The sequence below is a fragment of the Bos javanicus genome, chromosome 22 (assembly GCF_032452875.1).
Source record: "Bos javanicus breed banteng chromosome 22, ARS-OSU_banteng_1.0, whole genome shotgun sequence".
Taxonomy (NCBI): Eukaryota; Metazoa; Chordata; class Mammalia; order Artiodactyla; family Bovidae; genus Bos; species Bos javanicus.
Window position 1 is genome coordinate 29,042,120 of NC_083889.1, and position 26,384 is coordinate 29,068,503.

Consider the following 26,384-nt stretch of genomic DNA (forward strand, 5'->3'; position numbering starts at 1 on the left):
GTGGGCAGTGCTCATATATCATCATCAGAAACTTCAAAGACTTGGCTGAGCATGGAATTGACACGTTATAACTTGAGTTATGCAGGCTTCAGTGTCTAAACTCTGTCAACCTGGAGAAGGCCCTGCTTTTCAGATCAGTATCTAAAAATAGTGAAAATCTAGTCAGATGTTGCTACTGTCTGCATGTGACTTTGGGATCATTTTTCCTACTCTCTCACCTCCTTAAAATCATGTGCTATGCTTTTATTTGCCTAAAGAATAATTCATATATCCACCATAGAAAATGGAGGAAATATAGCATTGACACAGAAACCAGAGTAAAAAGATACTGGGGATCCAGGTTGTCCCCTCCCCAGATAACCCACCATGAATATCTTTGGTATGTTTCCTTCTCACTTTTTTTCGGTGTACATGAATACAGGTTTTTGTTTTTTTCCTTGCCACAAAAATCAAAATACTGTGTGTGCTGCTTTTGACTGGCTCTTTTCATTTCAGAACATGTTTTAAGGTAAAACATTAATGGTTTTTTTATACCATGAAATAATCTACAACAGTGGTTTCACACTGGTTCTAGCTTTCATGCTGGTCCCAACAAAACCCCCAAGGGTCTTACAAAGTACCTAATGATTACCTGAGGTGGAGGATGGGGGGCTGGTGGGGGAGGCCCCAACACCTTGTTTTAGTCACAGAAGTGCCACTTGGTAACTGGAGGAGCCATGTAGGGATTCCATCACAAGAAGATTTGGAAGCAAAAAGAAAAAAAAGCAAAACCAAAAAACTATTGCTTTAAGTCATTATAAAATTTTTTAAACCCTAGTTTCTCTCATTCTTTTTAAAAAAATTTAAATGGAAATGACCTTTTAAAAATTATAAAACAAATATTTGGGTTTTTAAAAACCCAAGTTTTTATTATGTATTAAAAAAATAGACAAATGCTATATATTCTTTGTAAAAAATTAAATACAGATTTGGCCAAAAAAAAAAAAAATCCTCATTCACTGCCACCCCCAGACACCCAAAGAGTCTGGCACTGCCCCATTGCCCAATTCAAGAGGGCTCTGTTCACAAAGGATACCTAGTTAAGAGGCACATCTTATTCCAGACTCTTCTGTGAATATGTGCCTTGGGTTAAGGAGCATCATATGCTTGGGTCTCAGGACCAAGCCTTAGACTAGCATTTGAGTGTTCTTGCTATTTTTCAGTTGCCCAGTCATGTCCGACTCTTTGCAAGCCCAAGGACTGCAGCATGCCAGACCTCCCTGTCCCTCACCATCTCCCGGAGTTTGCCCAAGTTCGTGTTCATTGCATCAGTGATGCCATCCAGCCATCTCATCCTCTGACACCCTCTTCTCCTTCTGCCCTCAATCTTTCCCAGCATGAAGGACTTTTCCAATGAGTCATCTGTTTGCATCAGATGACCAAAATACTGGAGCTTAAGCATCAGTCCTTTCAGTGAATATTCAGGGTTGATCTCCCTTAAGATTGACTGGTTTGATCTCCTTGCTTCCAAGGGACTTTCAGAATTCTTCTCCAGCACCACAGTTTGAAGGCATGAATTCTTTGGTATTCTGCCTTCTTTATAGTCCAGGATTTGAGTACAAGTGATTTATTTGGGAGATAAGGTATAACTGGGTTTCCCTGGTGGCTCAGATGATAAAGAATCCACCTGCAATACAGAAGACTCGGGTTCAATCCCTGGGTCAGGAAGATCACCTGGAGAAGGAAATGGCAACCCACTCCACTATTCTTTACTGGGAAATCCCATGGATAGAGGAGCATGGCAGGCTATAGTCCATAGGGTCGCAAAGAGTGATGTCACCATGTAATGGGAGGGATGACAAGAAGCACTGATAGAGGGATGGGAACGTGACTTAGGAAGGGAGGGTAACTGACAATGAGCAGGTCAGCCCTGGGACGTCTGGGGCTGTGGCCAGTTTGGGAGCTCTGTACAGTGCTTTAGAAAGCCCCTCCGACTGACCCCACTTGAAGAGTGTTTATCCACCAACCCAGGTCTCTCATTGAGGAATACCGAGGGCATCACCTCTCTGACTCCAGGCCTGACTACCTCCAGGAGTTCAGGAAAAGCCTGGGGCAGAGTGACACAGGAGCAGGAAGGCCTAGGAGCAGGGGCAGAGCACCAGCGCATCAGCTGTGGAAATCCTATACATACATGTTCTAAAAGTGAAAATAGGATCACTCCATTCTTGCTTTACTGGCACCATTTATGTAACTTGTCTAAAGGAAAACCATTTAAAAGGCTACACATCTAATACTGCAGTCACTTCAAGGAATCAGGGTTGGCACTGCCCTTCAATTAAAGATATCACAAGGCTTGTCATGTTAATGACCAGCATTAGAACCAGATAAAATATAATCAATCAATCAGTTAGTCAGTCAAAATACCTCAGTTGAGTTCTTTGCTAGATTCAGCTCAAAACTGCACTGAACCATTAGAAGGAAGTAACAAGGCAATTTCAATTCTTCCGGCACCGAGGTCAAGCCAGCTCCAGCAAGCGCACGTGCTAATTCCCGGTACTGACAGCTGCTGAACGAGCTCTTGTGGGCCCTCCTGATGCCCTGATGCATCAGGAATGCCAGGGTGTGCATCAGGAGGTGTGGACAGCATCTGCCTTCTGCCTCCGCACTCAGCGGCTTCTTGACTGCTCTTTCTAAACAAGGGAGCAAGGAATAAATTCCTTCTGTCACTGTGTCTCCATGATTATTTGACACGTGGTTGTCTTTTGGAGTTCCTGGCACCACCAGTGGTGGGTTTGGCTATGACATTTCTGTCTGTGGAGGAAACGGGTGGAATTATTCTTCCGGCGGGCCTCACGCTGTTTCCTAAAACAATTCTCGAGGTGCAACCCCACCCTTGTGCCCTGATGTATCATATGGGGCACTGTTAAAATTTTGAACATTGGTTGGCTTTTTGATGATAAAGAATCATCACTGGTTGTTTTGTTTTTTTAAGTTGTGATAATGGTAATGTGTTTTAAGAGAGTGTTTCAAATCTTTGGAAGCACACAGTGATATTTATAAATGAAATTATATGATCTCTGAGATTTGCTTCAAAGTACATGGGTAGTGATGGATGAAACCAGATTGGCCATGAGTTGAGGATGGTGTATGTATGGGTGTTTGAAGTCCTATTCCTTCCACTTTTGTATGTTTGAAATTGTCCACAATGAAAAAAAATTTTTATTAAAAAAAAAAAGGGGGGATAGCAGCTGAGAACTGAATCTACTTTTCTTTATTTTCAAAGGTCGTGATAAGGCTCCAAAGAATGGATGTGGCTGCAGGATAAACTGAATTGTAGGAGAGTTAGATGCCAGCAAATTCTAACCTGTAGAGACTGATGCTGGAGGTAGGGCGGAGTGTGTGGAGAGAGTGGGTGGGAACTGCAAGATTGTTGGGGGATGGCTCATAGGGTTTCAAATAGACCTGTCCACTTATGACTGAGCATGGTGGAATTTTGAGATATTGACCACACCCAAACCCCAACCTCTCCAGTTTGGGGGAAGCCAGATAATTTGCCTATATTGCCTAGGAAAAGAAGGGATATGACTGTAATTTCCAAAGCTACTGTCCAAGCATTGAAAAAAAGACTTGATTAGTGACAGTCATTGTTTTCCTCCCACCCAACCCCAAATAAGGAAGTAAACTTCAGTTAAGCATTTATGATGTGCCAGGCACTGTTCCTAAGTATTCTACAGATACTTTATTTTTTAAAATCCTGTATCAACCCTATGAGACCATTGATTTTACAGAAAGGGAAACTGAGACACAAGGCAGTTAAGTAACTTGCCCAAGGTCACCAAGCTAATCTGACTCCAGAGCCTGGATACCTAGCCATTCCCTAGATAGTGAGGGGAGAGCTAGGGTAGGGTTCCCATGCCCGGTTTAGCATGGGATCAGTTGACTGATGATGGTCAATTGAGTTTAGGTAGAAAGGTCTGAGAAAGTCTCAGGGTGACATGCGAGAACTGATATGGAAGCCTCAAGGAGGCTAGACTCACCCCTGCCTCCTGCACCTGATTCTCCTAAGGGCCCCAGAGCTTGGACTCAGCCTGGGAGAGTCAGAGAATTTCCTAAATGAGAGTGATGTTGTTTCTGCCACTTCCAGGATCAGAGACCTGACAAAGAAATTAACTTTGGTTGTCAAAAAAAAGGAGAAATATTCCTCCATGGTTGCGCTTGCAGCCTATAATTCCACGTGTATTACAATGTGACCTGGTTTTTGCTGTTGTGATTAAATAAGACATTTTGAATGAATCAGGGTCTCAGTTGAAATATTAGATTTTTAAGTCACTGTACATTGGGTTTGAGCCCTAACCTTGTCATTTAGTTGTTATATGGCCTCAGTGTCAGCCTTAATTTCTTATTAGCAAAACAGGCAAAAGAATACTAACTATACCACTTGTACTAACTGCACCCACCGAGTGGGATGTGTAACGATGAGACGAATGAAACATACAAAGTGCCCCAGGTAGTGCCTGGCACAGGGTCACTCCTCGGTCCATTGTAACCTATTTTTTCAAGTGTCTCCATTCATTGGCAGGATAAATAAGAAATGACTATTGTTTCTAATCATTGTCCCCAGTTGAGCCATATTACATTTTCCATCAGGAAACACATCCTTAGAGGTTCAGCTGGATTCTAGAATGTACCAGTTCTTTTACTAAAACCATCACTTTTGCTTGTTTACTCCCTATCCTGTTCATTTTAAAACCTCAACCCTATTTTGGATTGAAAGCCCATTTCCAGGCCTGAACTCTGATTCTAAGGGTCTGGAGGGAGAGGAAAGGAGGATGTTCCCTCACACCCTTTGCTTTCCCCACCCCTCCTTGTACTGGCTCTAATAAAGGCGGCAAGAAGGAAAGGAAGCATCCCATGCCCTTTACTGATAAGCCGACAGACTTTTCTGCCATTGGCCAGTGCAGTTATTACCCTAGGGTTCTGTAGGCTGCTTGCCCTTGGTCTTGCAATGGGTTTGTCTCCCAGTACCTCCTTGGGTGCTGTGGCTCCATTCCTGGATCTGGCCACACCTTCCAGGTTATCCTGCCATCATCCTTTGCGTGGAGACCTCTTGGTCCCCACAGTGTAGTGTCCATGCTCTATCTGTCCTCTATGGCCAACTTTAGGGTTCCTGGGCACATATGAGATTCAACTCCTGTACCACTCAAGAACTAGGGACTTAGAGTGGGATACTCTGTCCCCTGTCTTCCTCGTGGGACCCCCCAGGCCATCGTACCCCAATTCTACCATCTGATTTCTTCTGGTCACACAAAGATATGTCAGCAGGGCTTCCAATTAGCAAATAGAATTCCAGTGTCTTCTGCCTGCAGGTTCCCCCAGTCACAAGGGGGTTATCTCTCTGGACCTCCCTTTCCTGGCTTTGGAGGTAGAATACATGTCCTCACCAAGAGGACAAAAGAAAAGGAAAGGGCCTCTTTTCAAAAATGCTGTAGAGCCCCCAAAGATGACTTCCTCTCTCCACAGTGGTGATGGTGGTAAAGTCATGGAACAGACACAATGGTTTTGAGCATGGTGTCCAAATTTAACTCACTTTTTACTTCTTTTCCCCACTTCTAGAACTCATTTCTGTGTATTCTGTTTTGAGCCTTCGTTCTTCCTAATAACATCTGTGGGAAAACCCTTTCTTTTAAAGTTTAAGCTCACTCAATTCTGGATTCTTTTATTCTCTATCCTCCCCTGTATTGACCAAAGACTGAAGGGTTTGAATACTATCATGGTATTGATTAGGCACAAATAGGAGTCAATTTTTCTTCTGTGCCATCATCCCCTGAAGTGTATAATTCTTCTGGATGTTTCCTTATGAATCACATGGATCACCAGTGATTTCTATTGGTTCCATGAACCAATGGTCATGTCTGTCTTATTTGACTTCATTTGACTCCTCTTTCCTTTAACAACTTTGTTCTTCTGGCTTCTGTGATCCCAAAGACTCTGGGTTTTCCTCCTATCTCACTAGCTGTTCCTTCTGTGCCTCTGTGGCTACATTCCACCTTCCTCTCATCTTCAAATGTTGAATGCCCCGAGGCTAAATCCAGAGCCCCCTTTTCTTACCTATATAAGCATTCTCTTTAGATTCAAGGCTTCAGATACCATTCTTTCCCCAGGACTTCAAAAGCCTCCTGGAGTGACCTCGCGTTAGAATGCTACACTCTTGTAGTTAACTATCCATGTGGCCTTTCCACTTGGATATCTTATCAATGCATCAAACATGGCATGATTATGAGAACTCTTATTCTGTTTTCTCCAAACTTGCTCCTATACCCTAGTCTTCTTCATCTCAGAGGATGGCGTACAATCAACTGAGTTCCCTAAGCCAAAGATTGAGCAGTTATCCTCCACAGCCTGAATGCACTCCATCTAGCAACATCTTTTGTCTACCTCTCCAAAACACAGGGTCGATCAGTTCACTGAATTTCCACTGCTCCTACCTTGGCCCAGTTTGCTATCCTCCCCTGCTGGCCTTCCCATGGTAGCCACGTAACTGACAGTTCCTTGCTTCTTCTGTTATTCCCCACACCCTACTATTCATTCATCACACAACAGAGTAAGCTTTAAAATATAAATAAATCATCAGATCATGTCATACCTCTTTTTATGGTTCTGATCACACTTTGAATGAAATACCAACTACTCACCCTAGCTTTCCAACCCTACCTGATCCAGCCCTTGCTGGAAGAATGAGCTCTAGCTTTATTCTCTGCCATCCCCTTTGCTGCTCTAAACTGCAGTCACTTTGACTGCTTTAATCTTTTATTGCTGCAAATCCAACCATCCTGAAACTTAGTGGCTTGAAACAGCAACCAGAAGTTATTTTCACAATTCTGTGGGTTAGCTGGGCTCTGCTGGGAGGCTCATCTCTGTTCCTCTGTGGTAAAGTTAGGCTTACTCATGTGGCTGCATTTTGGCTGGGACTTCTACTGGGGCTGGAACTCCTCTCTCACATGACTGGCTTCTCAATTGGGAGCCATCCAAGAATCTATTTTTCTCCATGTGGTTTCTCCAACAGTGTAGCTAGATCCATATACATGTTGGCTCAAGGCTTCAAGAGAGTGAAATAGGAAATTGCCAGAATCTTGGGCCAAGAACCAAAACACAGACGCTTCATTTGTGTTCTGCCGGTCAAAGCAAATCACAAGATGCACCCAGATTCAAACGAACAAATATAGACAAAGAATTTGTGGTCATTTTAAATTCACAGCCCTGACCCTGTTTCTGTTACTTGTACATGACCAGTTTATTCATCCCTGGGGGATCTCTGTGCCTACCCTTCCCTCCAGGTGAAGTGTCCTTCTCCCCAATCTTGGGAAAGCTGACACATTCTAGTCATTAAAATCTCAAATCATGTGCCATCTCTTAAAATGTGACAATTCAGTGAAAGAGGCCTCCAGTCACTATCACATTACCCTTTGAACATTCTCTGCAGAGAATTATCACTCTTTGAGTTTGTCACTTTGTTTAATAACTTACTTTCACTTGTCTCATTGCACATCAGTGAAAGCCCTGTGAGGGCAGAAACCTAGCTGGTTGGTTCACACTGTATCTTTAGCTCTTAGAACATAGAGGAGGCAAAATCCTGTAATTCAGTAATGCTGAAGAAGCTGAAATTGAATGATTGCCAGGAGAAATATCAATAACCTCAGATATGCAGATGATACCATCCTTATGGCAGAAAGTGAAGAGGAACTAAAAAGCCTCTTGATAAAAGTGAAAGTGGAGAATGAAAAAGTTGGCTTAGAGCTCAACATTCAGAAAACGAAGATCATGGCATCTTGTCCCATCACTTCATTGGAAATAGATGAGGAGCAGTGGAAACAGTGGCAGACTTTATTTTTGGGGGCTCCAAAATCACTACAGATGGTGACTGCAGCCATGAAATTAAAAGACGCTTACTCCTTGGAAGAAAAGTTGTGACCAACCTAGATAGCATATTCAAAAACAGAGACATTACTTTGCCAAAAAGATCCGTCTAGTTAAAGCTATGGTTTTTCCAGTAGTCATGTATGGATGTGAGAGTTGGACTGTGAAGAAAGCAGAGCACCAAAGAATTGATGCTTTTGAACTGTGGTGTTGGAGAAGACTTTTGAGAGTCCCTTGGACTGCAAGGAGATCCAACCAGTCCATTCTGAAGGAGATCAGCCCTAGGATTTCTTTGGAAGGAGTGATGCTAAAGCTGAAACTCTGTACTTTGGCCACCTCATGCGAAGAAAAGACTCTGATGCTGTGAGGGATTGGGGGCAAGAGGAGAAGAGGACGACAGAGGATGAGATGGCTGGATGGCATCACTGACTTGATGGGTGTGAGTCTGAGTGAACTCCGGGATTTGGTGATGGACAGGGAGGCCTGGCGTGCTGTGATTCATGGGGTCGCAAAGAGTCGGACATGACTGAGCGACTGAACTGAACTGATGAAGACCTACAAGACCTTCTAGAAATAACACCCCAAAAAGATGTCCTTTTCATTATAGGAGACTGGAATGCAAAAGTAGGAAGTCAAGAGATAACTGGAATAATAGGCAAATTTGGCTTTGGAGTACAAAACGAAGCAGGTCAAAGGCTAACAGTTTTGCCAAGAGAACGTGCTGGTCATAGCAAACACCCTCTTCCAACAACACAAGAGAAGACTCTACACATGGACATCACCAAATGCTCGATACCGAAATCAGATTGATTATATTCTTTGCAGCCAAAGATGGAGAAGCTCTATACAATCAGCAAAAACAAGACTGGGAGCTGACTGTGGCTCAGGTCATGTACTCCTTATTGCCAAATTCAGACTTAAATTGAAGAAAGTAGGGAAAACCACTAGACCATTCAGGTATGGCCTAAATCAAATCCCTTATGATTATACAGTAGAAGTGACAAACAGATTCAAGGGATTAGATCTGATAGACAGGGTGCCTGAAGAACTATGGACTGAGGTTCATGACATTGTACAGGAGGCAGGGATCAAGGCCATCTCCAAGAAAAAGAAATGCAAAAAGGCAAAATGGTTGTCTGAGGAGACCTTACAAAGAGCTGAGAAAAGAAAAACCACAAAAGGCAAAGGAGAAAAGGAAAGATATACCTGTTTGAATGCAGAGTTCCAAAGAATAACAAGGAGAGATAAGAAAGCCTTCCTCAGTGATCAATGCAAAGAAATACAAGAAAACAGGATGGGAAAGACTACAGATCTCTTCAAGAAAATTAGAGATACCAAGGGAACATTTCATGCAAAGATGTGCACAATAAAGGACAGAAATAGTATAGCCCTAACAGAAGCAGAAGATATTAAGAAGAGGTGGCAAGAATACACAGAAGCAGCGTCAGTCATGTCTGACTCTGTGCGACCCCATAGACGGCAGCCCACCAGGCTCTGCTGTCCCGGGGATTCTCCAGGCAAGAACACTGGAGTGGGTTGCCATTTCCTTCTCCAATGCATGAAAGTGAAAAGTGAAAGTGAAGTCGCTCAGTCGTGTCCGACTCTTAGCGACCTTGTGGACTGCAGCCTACCAGGCTCCTCCGTCCATGGGATTTTCCAGGTGAGAGTACTGGAGTGGGGTGCCATTGCCTTCTCCAAAGAATACACAGAAGAACTGTACAAAAAAGATCATGACCCAGATAATCATGATGGTGTGATCACTCACTAGAGCCAGACATCCTGGAATGTGAAGTCAAGTGGGCCTTAGGAAGCATCACTATGAACAAAGCTAGTGGAGCTGATGGAATTCCAGTTGAGCTATTTCAAATCCTAAAAGATGATGCTTTGAAAGTGCTACACTCAATATGCCAGCAAATTAGGAAATCTCAACAGTGGCCACAGGACTGGAAAAGGTCAGTTTTCATTCCAATCCCAAAGAAAGGCAATGCCAAAGAATGCTGAAACTACCACACAATTGCACTCATCTCACACGCTAGCAAAATAATGCTCAAAATTCTCCAAGCCAGGCTTCAACAATACGTGAACCGTGAACTTCCAGATGTTCAAGCTGGATTTAGAAAAGCCAGAGGAATGAGAGATCAAATTGCCAACATCCGTTGGATCATCGAAAAAGCAGAGTTCCAGAAAAACATCTACTTTTGCTTTATTGACTATGCCGAAGCCTTTGACTGTGTGGATCACAACAAACTATGGAAGCTTCTTAAGGAGATGGAAATACCAGACCACCTGACCTGCCTCCTGAGAAATCTGTATGCAGGTCAGAAAGCAACAGTGAGAACCAGACATGGAACAATGGACTGGTTCCAAATCGGGAAAGGCTGTATATTGTCACCCTGCTTATTTGACTTATGCAAATAAGTCATCCAAAATGCCAGGTTGGATGAAGCACAAGCTAGAATCAAGATTGCCAGAAGAAATATCAATAACCTCAGATATACACATGATACCACCCTTATGGCAGAAAGTGAAGAAGAACTAGAGTCTCTTGATGAAAGTGAAAGAGGAGAGTGAAAAAGTTCGCTTAACTTTTTAACTCAACATTCAAAAAGCTAAGATCATGGCATCTAGTCCCATCACCATGGGAAACAGATGGGAATACAATGGAAACAGTGAGAGACTATTTTCTTGAGCTCTAAAATAACTGCAGATGGTGACTGCAGCCATGATATTAAAAAATGCTTGCTCCTTGGAAGAAAAGTTATGACCAATCTAGACAGCATATTAAAAAGCAAAGACATTACTTTGCCGAAAAAGGTCCATCTAGTCAAAGCTATGGTTTTTCCAGTAGTCAAGTATGGATGTGAGAGTTGGACTATAAAGAAAACTGAGCACTGAAAAATTGATGCTTTTGAATTGTGGTGTTGGAGAAGACTCTTGAGAGTTCCTTGGACTGCAAGGAGATCCAACCAGTCCACCCTAAAGGAGATCAGTTGTGAATATTCATTGGAAGGACTGGTGCTGAAGCTGAAGCTCCAATACTTCGGCCACCTGATGCAAAGAACTGACTCATTGGAAAAGACCCTAATGCTGGGAAAGATTGAAGGCAGGAGGAGAAGGGGATGATGACAGAGGATGAGTTGGTTGGATGGCATCATTGACTTAATGGACATGAGTTTGAGTAAGCTCCAGGAGTTGGTGATGGACAGGGAAGCCTGGCGTGCTATAATCCATGGGGTCACAAAGAGTTGGAGATGACTGAGCAACTGAACTAAACTGAGATACATGTTGAATGAATGAATTTAAGTGACCTCTCCACCCTTGGAGGTGAAGAATCCATCCTTTGGATTCATGTGGGCCTGGATTTTGCCCCTTGCTCACCACGTGATCAATGGGGAAGTTTCCTAACTTGTCTGTACTTCAGTCTCTAAAATAGGATGAGAATTAAGAGAACCCAGCTCAGCCTTATGGGGAGTTATAAAGACAAATGACAATGATCAGACTTACCAAGGGACCTGGCACTTGGAAAGCCCTCATTATTATTTTAAGCTAAAAGCTAATCCACTCCCTCCTCCTTACTTCCTTTTCCTGAGGTCCAAAACCAGGAGAGAAAAATTCCATGTAACTCAAGAAGGTGGGAATCACATTTCATTGTGATCCTTAAAATGCTTTCACGTGGCTGCTTGCTGGCTCCAGGCAAAAGGAGGTTGTCATCTTGTGTCTGGTGGTGAAGGGCAGGCCAGCCAAGGTCAGAGAAGGGCCTGAAGGTCCACTCTCTGTTTTTACAGGAGCCATGAGCTCCTGCTGCAAGGGCCACCAGACATCTGAAGAACTCTTTTCAGATCTGAACCTAGGGAAAGAAACTGCCCTGGACCCTGGCTTCCTAATTTTCATTAAACTGTTTGGTCTGTCCCAGTTAGAGCCTTTTGAAACCACTGTGCTCATTTACCACCTAATTACTCTCACCTTGTTTGTTTAATGAAGCTTACATAATGATTCTGGTGATTTTTATGAAACCTTGGGTGGAGATTTTACTTTTCACTTTATAATTTGTGATTTTTTATATTAATGTTTTATAACCTTGGGTTCTTAATCATAAAGTCATAAGGAGCTTACCTGATTTGAAACTAACCATACCCTGAAGTGTGTACAGGTCAAATTGATCCAGTGAGTTTAAATAAAGCTTAGACCGAGAACATGATGGCACCTGATGGAAATTTTCCTAAAGCACTTGACTTGGGTGACTCAATTATGCTGCCATCTTTGCACAATAAATTATTGGATATTTTTTTCTTTTATCACAGACTGAAAAGATAGGACAGTTTTTTAAAAGCCTAGGAAAAGTTAGACAAGTATAAAATGTTCTATTTATAGATCTTCCTTCTGGAAAGCTGTGGCAAGTTCACATTTTGAGGGCATGTTGGTTTAAAATACACAGATATTAACATTTTTTGTTTCACAGCATGACAGTCAACATCACCCTTTAAAATTGAAAATGGTTGGAAATTCAGGACTGATAATGGAAGCAATGGAAAAACATAGTCACTTGGATGAGTTTACTTAAAAGAAAATTTTTTTTCCTTAAGGAATGATCCCTATAGGCATTTCTCCATAGAGAACTTTCTCTGAGCAAATGAACTCACAGGAGAAATCTTCAGTTTTCTAGAACAGGGTGAGTTCCATGAGGCATTTCTACCAAATGACCCTGGTCAATTTAGTTCTAATTAGCTCTAATTGGCACCCCTTACCCCAAGAGGCTACATTCTTTTACCTGCCTCCCTGCAGTCCTCATAAAGGTGTAAAATCCTTTGCTGACTTTGAAATATATCAGACATAATTTCCCAGTGGGTCCTTGTAAACCAAACGAACCTGATGGCTGGGCACAGGGAGATGAGCCTGGCTCCAGGAAAGATGCAATTCCCAGGGCTCTGCTCCCTGCGGTCCCGACAGTAAAGTTACACCGAATTTTCCTGTCACTGATCTCTCTGAAAGCATTTTCCTCTGTAAGCAGTTCCAATGGTTCCTGACTTGCTTTCATATCTCTAGTTCTCATTTCTTGCAAGTCAGTCATTTTGCTTTACTCTCTGTTTTCAAGAGTCTTTGACAAAAATGCTTCTTGGGCTGGGCTGTCTGCAGACAGTCTCTTATGCCCTGGGCACCCTGCCACAATTGTCCTCAATGGGGGCACCAAATGGCTTCCAAATGGGCCCCCCTGCCCCGTCTTGTGTTTTAGACCATGTCCCTTGGGGTCAGCACCCCTGTCTGCTTTAGTCATCCCTCAGTGCCCAGGGTTCAGGATTTAATAGAAAGCATTTGCTCAATGAGAACTTCTTCAATTTTTCTACAAAATGCACAAACCCTACAGTGATATTTCAAGAGATTTTTACCCACACAATCCCCACCCCCTAATAAAGATACTGAACATTTCCAGTCACTCCAGCAGGCTCCCTCATGCCCTCTGTCACATACCCTAGCTCAACCCATTCTGGAAATAAACCACCATTGTGACTTTTATCACCGAACATTGATTTTTCACCTGCTCTTGACTTTCGTCTATGGAATTGTTCAGTGTTGTGGTCTTGAAAATGTATCTTTCTGATTTCTGACTGTAGGGCTTGACCTACAGCTGATTCTCCTGGGCTCTGAAATCCATCACTACATCTAAGAGAGGACACACTTCCCATAGGCTGCTCCTCTCTTTGACCAGGTGCAGCAGGAAGGTTAGTGCAGACCATTCCTGAGAGATGGGCAGCTCCACTGACCAGCAGTTTTGCCTCAAGGATTCCCCATCAGTTTTGCTGAGCTTTGTTAGAACTGCATGGTGGTCTAAGATAATTCCATCTAACCAATATCCCTCCCTCCATCCCTTCCTTCCCTCTCTCCTTCACAAGGGGCAGACCTGAGTCACAGTCTGATTGTTCCCAGCCTCTTTAGGCTCCCTTCCCATTTCCCTGGAGGTATTTCCCTTAGTCATCTCTTGGACAGTTAGTCTTGGCATGACTCCCTTTTGGACGACCCAGACAAATGTCCACTTTTCTTTGTAGGCTTCTTTTCCTCATCATTAAGTCTGGATTTCCATCCATGTTGTTGCATGCAGCAGTAAGGTGTCCCTGTTCTTTGTTGCTGATTCTTTGTACTGATTCATTGTATGAGGATACCTGTTAATTATTTTGCTTTTCTAGACTTGACAGGCATTTGGGTTACTACCTCTTGGGGGCTATTATGAGTAAAACTGCTATGAGCATGCCTAGGCTTGTCTTTGCCTGGAAAATCCCATGGACAGAGGAGCCTGGTAGGCTGCAGTCCATGGGGTCTCAAAGAGTCGAACACGACTGAGCGACTTCACTTTTCACTTTCATGTATTGGAGAAGGAAATGGCAACCCACTCCAGTGTTCTTGACTGGAGAATCCCTGGGACGGTGGAGCCTGGTGGGCTGCCACCTATGGGGTCACACAGAGTCGGACACGACTGAAGTGACTTAGCAGCAGCAGCAGCAGCAGGCTTGTCTTTTGGAGGACACATGCAATTATTTCTCTGGTGTGTGTCCTATGTTGTGAATTTCTGGGTTTGTAGGGTAGTGAATGTTTAGTCTTATAGATACTTCAGAACAGTTTTCCAAAGCGATTCTACTGGTTTGCTTTCCCATGTTTATTAAGTATTTACTGAATGAATGAATTCAGGCCAGAATGGTCTTTCTAGAACTCTGTCCCAGCTATTCCCCTGATTAAACACACACACTTGGCTTTCCATGCTGTACCACTGTTACAGATAATATCCAAAGCTAAGATTAAAGTTGTGCAAGGCCATGCATGTTATAGCTCTTGTGTGATTCTCCAATCTCATTGCTCATCCCAGCCAGCTGCCACCACTCATCACCAGCATGTACTTCATATATATTGAATCTCTCATCTTCGGATTACACAGCAGTCTTTCTCTCCTCCAGGTTTATGCACATATTGGACCCTCTGTCTTGACCAGCACGTTTTTGTCCTAATTATTTCCTTCTTCACCTGGTGTATGAGTTATAAACGCTTTTGATTGCAAGTAATGAAACAACTTGGAGAAGGCAATGGCACCCCACTCCAGTACTCTTGCCTGGAAAATCCCATGGACGGAGGAGCCTGGTAGGCTGCAGTCCATGGGGTCGCTAAGAGTCGGACACGACTGAGCGACTTCACTTTCAATTTTCACTTTCATGCATTGGAGGAAATGGCAACCCACTCCAGTGTTCTTGCCTGGAGAATCCCAGGGACGGGGAAGCCTGGTGGGCTGTCTATGGGGTCGCACAGAGTCGGACACAACTGAAGTGACTTAGCCACTTAGCCAATGAAACAACTCCATCAGAGGGCAGACAGACTGAAAACCACAATCACAGAAAACTAACCAATCTAATCACATGGATCACAGCCTTGTCTAACTCAATGAAACTATGAGCCATGCCATGTACAGCCACCCAAGACAGACAGGTCATGGTGGAGAGTTTTGCTTTATTGACTATGCCAAAGCCTTTGATTGTGTGGATCACAACAAACTGTGGAAAATTCTGAAAGATGGGAATACCAGACCACCTCTCCTGCCTCTTGAGAAATCTGTATGCAGGTCAAGAAGCAACAGTGAGAACTGGACATGGAACAACAGACTGGTTCCAAATAGGAAAACGAGTATGTCAAGGCTGTATATTGTCACCCTGCTTATTTAACTTATTTGCAGAGTACATCATGAGAAATGCTGGGTTAGATGAAGCACAAGCTAGAATCAAGATTGCTGGGAGAAATATCAGTAACCTCAGATATGCCGATGATACCGCCCTTATGGCAGAAAGCAAAGAAGAACTAAAGAGCCTCTTGATGAAAGTGAAAGAGGAGAGTGAAAAAGTTGGCTTAAAGCTCAACATTCAGAAAATGAAGATTATGGCATCTGGTCCCATCACTTCATGCCAGATAGATGTGGAAAAAGTGGAAACAGTGTCAGACTTTATTTTTGGGGGCTCCAGAATCACTGCAGATGGTGACTGCAGCCATGAAGTTAAAAGACATTTACTCCTTGGAAGAAAAGTTATGACCAACCTAGACAGTATATTAAAAAGCAGAGACGTTACTTTACCAACAAAGGTCTGTCTAGTCAAGGCTATGGTTTTTCCAGTAGTCATGTATGGATGTGAGAGTTGGACTATGAAGAAAGCTGAGCACCGAAGAATTGATGCTTTTGAACTGTGGTGTTGGAGAAGACTCTTGAGAGTTCTTTGGACTGCAAGGAGATCCAACCAGTCCATCCTAAAGGAAATCAGTTGTGAATATTCATTGGAAGGACTAATGTTGAAGCTGAAACTCCAATACTTTGGCTACCTGATGCAAAGAACTGACTCATTTGAAAAGACCCTGATTCTGGGAAAGATCAGTGGCGGGAGGAGAAGGGGACAACAGAGGATGAGATAGTTGGATGGCATCACCGACTCAATGGACATGAGTTTGAGTAAACTCCAGGAGTTGGTGATGAACAGGGAGGCCTGGCGTGTTGCAGTCCATGGGGTCGGAAAGAGTCGAACATGACTGAGTGACTGAACTGAACTGAACTGAATGAAACAATGGGTGTAGATGAGCTCAAGTAGTGGCTCTTTTTCTTCATGTAAGAAATATAGAGGTAGGTAGCACCTGGCTCTGCTTCAGCAGCATGATGACAACAGGGTTGCTTCTGTGTTGCCTCATGGTCATGGCTACCATGGCTCCAGGCATTACATCCTTCCTTTCCCATAGAAATAATGGGAAAGGACTAAACCAGCCATTTCTGTCTCTTTTATGAGGAAAGTAAAACTTTTTCCCAGAAAAACCTCTAACAGACTTGTGTTGGTGTCTCATTGGCCAAACTTGGACTCATAGACCCCTCCAGCTTCAAGGGAGGCTGGAAGCTTCTCATTCTTCAAGTATCTATAGTGGAGGGAAAGTGTTTGGAAATGGCCAGAGACTGATCCAACTCTCAGTGTCCTTTTCATTAAGCCAATTCAGACTTGCTCTTCTGGTCTCAGTCCAGCTGTCCCTTATTCTTGGAAGACTCCCTTGATCACTCACCTTTTTAGGACTAATTAAATGTTTAATCATCATATTGATCTCTCATCTTTTCCCCAGTCTTGAACTTGTTTGCTGAACCTTACTTTGAGGTATATGTGAAGTCAAGTCCTTCAAGAAAAAAACATGAAACTTTATACAAACATGATAAAATATGTATGTATACAATCCCACCCAAAGCCTCCTCACTTCAGTCAGTATTTTACCCATTTTATAATCAAGTCCATGTGCCACCACAAGGCCAACACAGCTTCCTGTGGGGGAGCCTAAAGTATTTCTTCCCTTTGAATGAACTTCCAGGAATGTGTTGGTAAAGTTATCACAGATTTGTTCCCATTAAATACCTGCCAATCCAAGTTGGGTATGCCCAGTCTTTTGATTTATTGTTATTTGAAAGCTTTAAAGCTGCACCACACCCCACCCCCACCCCTGCCTTTTAGTGGTAATCTAGTTTAGCAGGTAAGACCTTGGAGTCTGGACCCAGAATGTCAGGGTTCAAATCCTGACTAAATTTGCCAACTACGTATCTGGCATGGGGCAAGTCACTCAACATCCCTGGGCCTCAGTTTCTTCATCTGTAAAATGGGAATAATAGTAGACCTAGCTGCCAGGATGGCTGTGAAGATTAAATGAACTAATCCTGAAAACCCTGCACACAACAGGCCCTGAGGCCACAGTGGCTGACCTTATTCCCTCTGAGATGTGTTTCCATCTGCTGTTCCCACTAACCCCCTCTCCTTTCTCCTTCTTTAAACTCAGTTAGCCAAATGCCTAATCCAATCACTGCCTCAATCAGTGACTATTACATTTCCTCAGAGAATTTACAGTCAGGTGGGGGAGCTCAAGCAGCCAAGTAACTAGAAAACAGTAGCTGAGGTGGAGGGCATGCCTTGCATGTATTAGCTGGCCACTTGCTCACATGGGTTGTCTCAATTTCCCCCTTTTGTAGATAAGAAATCTGAATCTTGGAGTGGTTTGTAAATGTATAGTGTTCCAGCAGGGAACTAGTGTGTCTCATTTAAAGCCGAGGTGGCGTTAGGCTGGCTTTATGACACAGAATGGGCTGGACAGCCACAGAGAGGCACCAGGTGTCCTGAGTTCAGAGGTGTGAGTCCCAAACCGATTTGGAGGTTTCCGAAAAGCTTTCCTAGGAAGCCCCGGTGGTTCAGTGGTAAAGAATCCGTCTGCAATGCAGGAGATGGAGATGCAGGTTCAGTCCCTGGGTTGGGAAGATTCTATGGAGGAGGAAATGTCAACCCACTCTAGTATTCTTGCCCTGGGAAACCCCATGGACAGCGGAGCCTGGCAGGCTACAGTTCAGGGGGTCGCAAAGAGGTCGGCCATGACTGAGCAACTAAGCATGCTTGTATGCAAAAAGCTTTCCTGGGCATATGAGACACACATTGGAGGGTAAGGACGATTCTTGTTAAGCAGCTGGGAGAAAAGGTAAGTAGTAGTGAGAAAGGTTTTTAGATGAATTAAACAGCAAAAGCAAAGACACAAATTCCAAAAACAGAGGATATTTTGAGGGAAATAACAGTTGGGAGTACAGGTTCTGGAACTGGCAAAACTTTGGTTCAAATATATTTGCTATTCAACTGTATTCACTATTTACTTCAATTCTATTTACTATTTACTCAATTTTATTTACAATTTCTTCACTGTGTTACCCTGGTCAAGTTGCTTATCCTTTCTGTGCCTCAGTTGTATTTGTAAAATGAGAGCATTAAGAACACCTGCCTTGAAGTAGTTGGGAGGATGAAATAAGAGGACAGTAGGGGTCTGAAGCAGAGAAGGCAATGGCATTCCACTCCAGTACTCCTGCCTGGAAAATCCCATGGATGGAAGAGCCTGGTAGGCTGCAGTCCATGGGGTCGCTGAGGGTCGGACACGACTGAGCGACTTCACTTTCACTTTTCACTTTCATGCATTGCAGAAGGAAATGGCAAGCCACTCCAGTGTTCTTGCCTGGAGAATCCCAGGGACGGCGGAGCCTGGTGGGCTGCTGTCTGTGGGGTCGCACAGAGTCGGACACGACTGAAGTGACTTAGCAGCAGCAGCAGGGGTCTGAAGCAGTGTAAACTGGCAGTGTTAGCTGAGTTCAGTGTCCCATCCAGGCTGGTGGTCAGCAGTGTCCCTTGCTCTCAGGAAATTAGGATTAGCAGAACAGAGGGAATGGCTTTTGAGGTTTCTGTGTGTTTGAGGTAAAAAAGTTGGAAGCACTTGTTCCCCTTGTTTTCCTCTCACAGCAAGTGACAGTGTGGATCATGCTTTATGTGGAGTCTCTTTCTGCGACTTGCCTGCATCAGCAAAATGCAGACAGAAACACAAGCATTAAAAAAAAAAAGCAAGAATGACGCTCATCTAAGGACCTGATTACAAATAGTTAGCTTCAGCATATATTGATATTTCAGGCCCTTGCTTCAGAGAGCGACTTGAAGGTTGCTTTCTGGGAGAAATTATACACACTTAATGTCCACCCAGTACCTTTTCTGGGTCACTAACAAGACCCCAAAGTCAGTCCCATAGAGGGGGAAATAGAAGGGAAAAAACAGGAGTGAATAATAATAATAATAAAAAAAAAACCCTTCACATTTCCTTTCCTGTTGAGTCAGCTGGCTTGTGGTCAACAAACTGTTTTGAAGGACCTGAGACATCCCGGCCATCCTTCACGGCTAGCTTTGTGTTCGGAAAAGTCAATGCAGACTTGCACCACCATCCGTGCCCTTCCCCTGCTCCTACTCCCATTTCCCACTAGGAGACCTAAGGAGAATTTAATCCATATGGTTTTGATTCCCTCACTCATCAAAATGCAGTTTTCCAAGAGTCATTTGATCTCCAAGATGCTATGTAAGTGTCTTTTTGTATTTTATTTTTTCCCTTAGAAAAGAAAAGCTGATGGTTTGCCAAAAAAAAAAAAAAAAAAAATGAACTCCAAACCCTTGGGGTCTGAACTGGCTTCAAGCAAGAGTTTCAGGGGAGCCAAGGGGGATGTTACTTGTTAGAGGCCTCCAATGTTCTCTTCAGAGGCCAGGTGAATTCAAGCAAAGTGCCGCGACTGTTTTTGCTTTTCTTTCTTCCGTATGTGCGCTGCCCACTATTCTATGCTAATAACTGAATAATAATTGGTGTATTAAGTCATCCCTGAGTACCAGGCACTATATGAGACGTTTAGGAGAGTTGTCCAATGGAGTCTCTATAATCATCCTTTGAGGGATGTGCTTCCCCCACTGTTTCCCTTCTTTTCTTCCTCCTCTCATTCATTCTTTGTTCAGTTGCGTCCAACTCTTTGTGACTCCATGAACTGCAGCATACCAGGCTTCCCTATCCTTCACTGTCTCCTAGAGCTTACTCAAACTCATGTCCATTGAGTTGATGACGCCATCCAACCATCTCATCTTGTCATCTCCTCCTCCTGCCTTCAACCTTTCCCAGCATCAGGGTCTTTTAAAATGAGTCACCTCTTTGCATCAGGCAGCCAAAGTATTGGAGCTTCAACTTCAGCATCAGTCCTTCCAATGAATATTGGTTTCCTTTAGGATTGCCTGGTTTCATCTCCTTGCAGTCTAAGGGACTCTCAAGAGTCTTCTCCAGCACCACATTTCGAAAGCCTCAGTTCTTCAGTGCTCAACCTTCTCTATGATCCAACTCTCACATCCATACATGAGTACTGGAAAAAGCATAGCTTTGACTATATGAATCTTTATCAGCAAAGTGATGTAACCACAAAATAGTTTTTGAGCGTGTATTATGCGTCAGGAACCATCCTTGAGTCTGGAGACCCCAAATTACATCCCTGCATTGGTGGAGCAGATAGTCCAGTTTGGGTGCAATTAAGCAAATGAATAAGATGGTTTCAAGCAGTAATCCATGTGATGAAGAAAATAAAATTCAGGTAGCAGAAAGACTATTCCTGTTGGACTTGCATGTGATGTCAAGAGGGCTGAGGGGAGATGTGAAGGACAGCAAGGATGACAGCAAGGATGAAGCTGCTAAAATCTAGGAACTCAGGCTGCCCTGAAGGAGGAAGGGTAAGGGCAAAATCCCAAAGTGGGACATGGTTGCACATCCAGGAGCAGATAGAAGGTCAGCACGCTGGAGCCACAGGCAGACAAGGCGGTACATGGTGTGTGGCCAGGGAGGAAGCTTGGTCAGGCACGGATGGATTCACGGGCTATGGTGGAAACTTCTAGACTTCAGGCAGGACAGGCTGGGGACAATCCAAGTCTGCACAATCCTTCTGTCTGCTGGGTGGAGAAAAGTTAGGAGAAGTCAAGATGGGGGAAAGTAAATGAGGAAGCTACACTGACTAGAGGGTATGGTCCCCCTCCCCTTCCAGACTCAGGATTCTAGTGGACCAGATAGGTGTTTGCGATGGGGCTGTGCTGGCGTCACCGCTCACTCAGGGCACCTCCATGACTGAACTCTGGACGCCTCCAGGACTGAACTCTGGACGCCGAGGATGTTTGTCCCAATCAGCAGAGGCTCAGACCCACAGCAGGCAAGCGGGAAGGAGGCAGTTGGATTTCAGCACATCCCATGCATTTGCACTTGTGGGGACAAACTGGATATACTTCTTGGATTTCATGGTGTTTTCTTCACCCTTTCTGGGTCTCCTTTCCCCACCTGACAGTGTAGCTCCCACATGAGAATGCTTAGACCAGGAATGTTCTCTTTATTTCGTGGTTTTTTTTTTTTTGTTCCTGTTTTAAAACAAGCAGAATAAGCATATTGTTGCTTTTCACTTCACCGATTTGATTTTAATTTTGACAATTTCCTCATGCCAAATATATACTCAGTTGCTGCTGCCAAGTCGCTTCAGTCTTGCCCAACTCTGTGCGACCCCATAGATGGCAGCCCACCAGGCTCCTCCATCCCTGGGATTCTCCAGGCAAGAATACAGGAGTGGTAAGCCTTTATTAAACACTGCTTCTGGACTTTTTTTTGGTTCATGTTAATTTCAGACTCGTAAATTCTCCCTACCCACTTTCCCCTTTGGTAACCATACATTTGTTTTCTTTGTCTATGAGTCTGTTTCTGTGTTGTGTATAAGCTTATTTGTATCAGTTCCTTTTTTTTTTAAGATTCCACATATGTGCAATATCATATATATGTCTTTCTCTGTCTGGCTTACTTCACTTAATATGGTAATCTTTAGGTTCATCCATGTTGCTGCAAATGGCATTATTTCATTCTTTTCCAAAAAACTGTTGACTGACTAAATGCCCAGAGGAGTGCTGCACATTTTATCTGCTGGTCAAGAGCTATAGAAGACTTTCATACATTCGTTCATTCACCCAACATTTCTGAACACCATATGTCAGGCTGCATATTAGGGATTCAGAGTGAAGAAAAGCTGATCTCTGATTTCAAACAGTTTCTAATCTGGTTAGGTGTAAGTGTGTGTGTGAGTGAGTGTAGAATAGGAGGGACTTGTGTGTAACCAAATAATTTTGATACATTAAAAAAACACTTGAATGAAGATAATGTACGTACAAAGTATTGTAAGTACCTGGAAGAGGGAAATAGTAGCTCTTGGGGAAGTTGGGGAGAGTTGTTAGCAATGTCTTCAGGGAAAAGGCAAGGTTTCAGCTCAGATTTGAGGGGCAAGGGGAGGAATTCTTCAAGGACTGAGGGGCAAACTGAAGGTGGTTTGTCTTGGGAGGCACGTCTTCCACCCTGTGACTGCTTCCCCAAGTTGGGAAGAAGGTTGGGTGGGGATCCGCTAGGGGTGGGTGCAAAGAGGAGGTTACAGTCATGTTCCTGAGTCCTACTGTGGCTGCCAAAGTTCCCTGGTCCATCTTTCTGCTGATGGTTTTGCTGACTGTGGTGGAGAGGGGCTGCCTTCCCCACATCACGTCCTTTCCTTTTTCTTTGATCAGCAGCCCTGCTGCTTCTATGGAGTTATCCTCTGCCCGGCCTCTGTCTGCATGTAGCAGGACTGGTGACTCCACTCTGGCCGATCGGGATATGTTTCCTTGGCCATAGACACCACAGCATCCATGCCATGGTTGCTGGGTCAGAGGCACAATCCTGCTCTTTTCATTTGGATTACGGAAGAAGTGGAATTCTGCTTTCCTGCTGGATTTGATGCTGCAAGAGGGTTGTCTGTGGAACTGTCCATAGCCACTTTGCAGCTGCATGGAGTCAATACCAAGGAGCAGAGTTAAGGACACAGAAAAGGGAGCTAGTACTTGGTGACATCCTTTGAGCCCTGAATCAATCAGTACCTGAAGCCTGCATTATTCCAGGGCATGAGCCAATAGCTTTCTGTTATTAGTTTTAGCCAGCTTGAGCTGGATTTCCTGTAGCTGGTATCCTCAGAATCCCAACTAATACTATGGCCAAGAACACTATGATATGTCATGTCTCCAGAAAACCCTTTTCTTTCTCCCCAAGAAACTGGTCTTGGGATACAAAGGAGGGATAAAGGAAAGAATGTGGGGCATGATGACCAGGAATGCAATTGGGAGGGATAGAACATGTTTGCCCCTGATTTTAGGTTATCTGGGCTGTTTTAACTGATGTTAATCACTTTTGTGTCCCTAAATAGAAGGATTTACTGCAGTGGTCTATTTTGATGGAAAGAGTTTTATAATTTCAGTACAAACTTTTGTTGTTGGTGGTGGGGGACTTTTTGTGCTTTTGTTTTTACAAATCACGAGTAATGGTTTAAGCAGTCACCAAACTAGAGACTATTTTGATTTTAAAGGATTGTAGAGGTCACCTGGCTCAACCTCATTAAGTCTCTGTTTATTCAACAGTAAAATAGAGATAACCAGAGAGTGTGCATCTCATAGGGGCATGAGTTGTTATGTCTGTTAATTTCTGACTTAGACTTGCAAATATTTTAATAGGGATACTACCTTATTTTAAATAGATTAAGTAACAGGAGTTCGACATCTCATTCTAGAGAATCCAAGTTGTACATCTTTACAAAATTAGATGTTTCAAATGTGTAAATGGTTTCTCTTTGGGCCTCAGTTTTCTCAGCTGTGTAATGAGGGTAATAATAGTATTTACCTCATAGGATAGTTGTTGAAGATAAAAAGAATAAGGCACAAGGCCCCTCCAAATTCACTCTCCACCCTGCTCTGTGTCTAAAACACTGACCCCAATGGGCTATGGTCACAGGCTTTACTGCTGTCTGGTTTCTGGAAAGTTTAGCTCGTGGGAACATGAGGTTGAAGTGGGAAGGGAGTGAAGTCAGGCTCATTCCTGTGGGGTCTGGTGAGCTGCCTGGGTCCTGTGATCCAAGGCTGTGACTGCTGTCAGGCAGCATATAAAATGTGGGGGCTGCTCTGTCTCCTAGGGCTGCAGGCCCAGGGGGACAGGGGAGAGTAACCGCCCACTCATAATCCCCTGGTGCTGCACTCTCCCTGTGGTTTCTCTGTATCTTGCTCACATCTTTGCAAATGGTCTTTCTATTCAGTTCAGTTCAGTTCAGTCGCTCAGTTGTGTCTGATTCTTTGCGACCCCATGAATAGCAGCACACCAGACCTCCCTGTGCATCACCAGCTCCCAGAGTTCACCCAAACTCATGTGCATCGAGTCGGTGATGCCATCCAGCCATCTCATCCTCTTGTCCCATTCTCCTCCTGCCCTCAATCTTTCCCAGCATCAGGGTCTTTTCAAATGAGTCAGCTGTTCATATCAGGTGGCCAAAGTATTGGAGTTTCAGCTTGAGCATCAGTCCTTCCAATGAACACCCAGGACTGATCTCCCTTAGGATGGACTGGTTGGATCTCCTTGCAGTCCAAGGGACTCTCAAGAGTCTTTTCCAACACCACAGTTCAAAAGCATCAATTCTATTTATTTAATAGAGTTTAATTCTTTCTATTAAACTCTTCTCAAAGTTCCTAATTTGAGCATGCCCTCTGTTTCTTCTGGCCCTTCTGCTGATTCATGCTGAGGCAAGAGCTAGGACAGAGCCTGGAACATAGCACATTCTCTTTATAGTCTGCTGCTGAAGTTGTTTTGCCATCCACGAAGCAAAAAATGAAACATAAGATGGATATGTGGTCTGAACATAGATTTCATTGTTTGAGGTATTCTTAATCAGATGATGTGGTTTTACTCTCATGAGTTAGGAGTGGCCTTGACAAATGAGTGGCCCTCTTATCTAAGTGCTGCCAGGAAGCATGGCATATGGATGCAATCTGCAGTCCTACCATCATGCTGGACTTTTATTTATTTATTTTTAAAATTCTTTTTATGTATTTAATTTATTTATGTATTTATTTTATTTAATTTATTTTATGTATTTAATTTATTTGGCTCTACCAGGTCTTAGCTGTGGCATGTGGGATCTAGTACCCTGACCAGGGATTGAACCCAGGCCCACTGCATTGGAAGCATGGAGTCTTAGCCCCTGGACCACCAGGGAAGTCCCCATGCTGGACTTTTAGCCCTTCGGTATTCCTTTATCATACTCCTGAGGACTCTCAAAGTATAATCCAGGAGGTTTCCTACTTCTGCTAATCTAGCTTCAGCAAACCAACTATATTTAAAACTTCTGTTAGGGTCTGTGTATGTTATGGACTGAGGTCCAACAAATTCATATACTGAAACTCTAACCCCTAGTGTGATGGTATTTGAAGGAAAGGCCTTTGGGAGGTAGTTATGGCAATCCACTCCAGTATTCTTGCCTGGAGAATTCTGTGGACAGAGAAGCCTGGTGGGCTACAGTCTGTGGGGTCGTAAAGAGTTGGACACAACTGAGTGACTAACACAGTAGTTTCAGATATGAGATCATCAGGGTGGAGCCCCATGATGAGATTAGTGCCCTTCCAACAAGAAGAAAACAGATCAGAGATTTCCCTCTCTTTCTGCCATGTGGAAATACAGTGAGAAGGTGGCCATCTATAGGCCAGGAAGAGGATTCTCACCAGGAATCAGATTGGCCAGCACCTTGATCTTAGACTCCCAGCCTCCAAAACTGTGAGAAATAAATTTCATTTAGGTAAGCTTCCCAGTCTATGGTGTTTTGCTCTAGCAGCCTGAGCTAAGACAATGTAACTATTTCATAGGAGTAATCACAATATGAATTCTTCTGCCCTGAGAACTCACTATGGGCCAGGTACTAGGCTAAATTTTCAGTGTGAATGAACTCATTCAATTTTCACAATAAAACTATGGCTCCTTATATTAGAAGTTCCCTTCAATGCCTCAAGAGAACAGAAATAATGTGATTTTAAGAAATATTTATTTTTTCTCACACAAAAAAAGAAGCCTGAAACTTGTTGGCCATGGTCTTAAGAGTAGATCCATGATCATCAGAATCTCAGGCTCCTTCTGTCTTTCTTAGTTCAAAGTTTCATCTTCCAGGTTACCTCAGAGTTCAGCATGGCTGCAGTAACTCCTTCCTTTGTTTACATCTCTGACAATGGGGACAAAGAGGGAAACCAAAATATATATATTTTTTAATGTGC

The 26,384-nt window shown here is 43.5% G+C and overlaps 1 long non-coding RNA gene across 2 annotated transcripts in view; it reads left to right on the plus strand.

Moving 5' to 3' along the window:
• LOC133235215 (uncharacterized) overlaps positions 1–26,384 on the plus strand; it is an 83,558-nt gene that overhangs the window by 11,231 nt on the left and 45,943 nt on the right. Inside the window, exon 1 of one of the 2 annotated variants that reach the window (XR_009732481.1) lies at positions 3,064–3,364. The exons of the other annotated variant lie outside the window; for it this stretch is intronic. This is a non-coding gene — a long non-coding RNA (uncharacterized LOC133235215). Of the gene's footprint in view, positions 1–3,063; positions 3,365–26,384 lie in introns of those variants that run through there. 2 annotated transcript variants of the gene reach the window in all.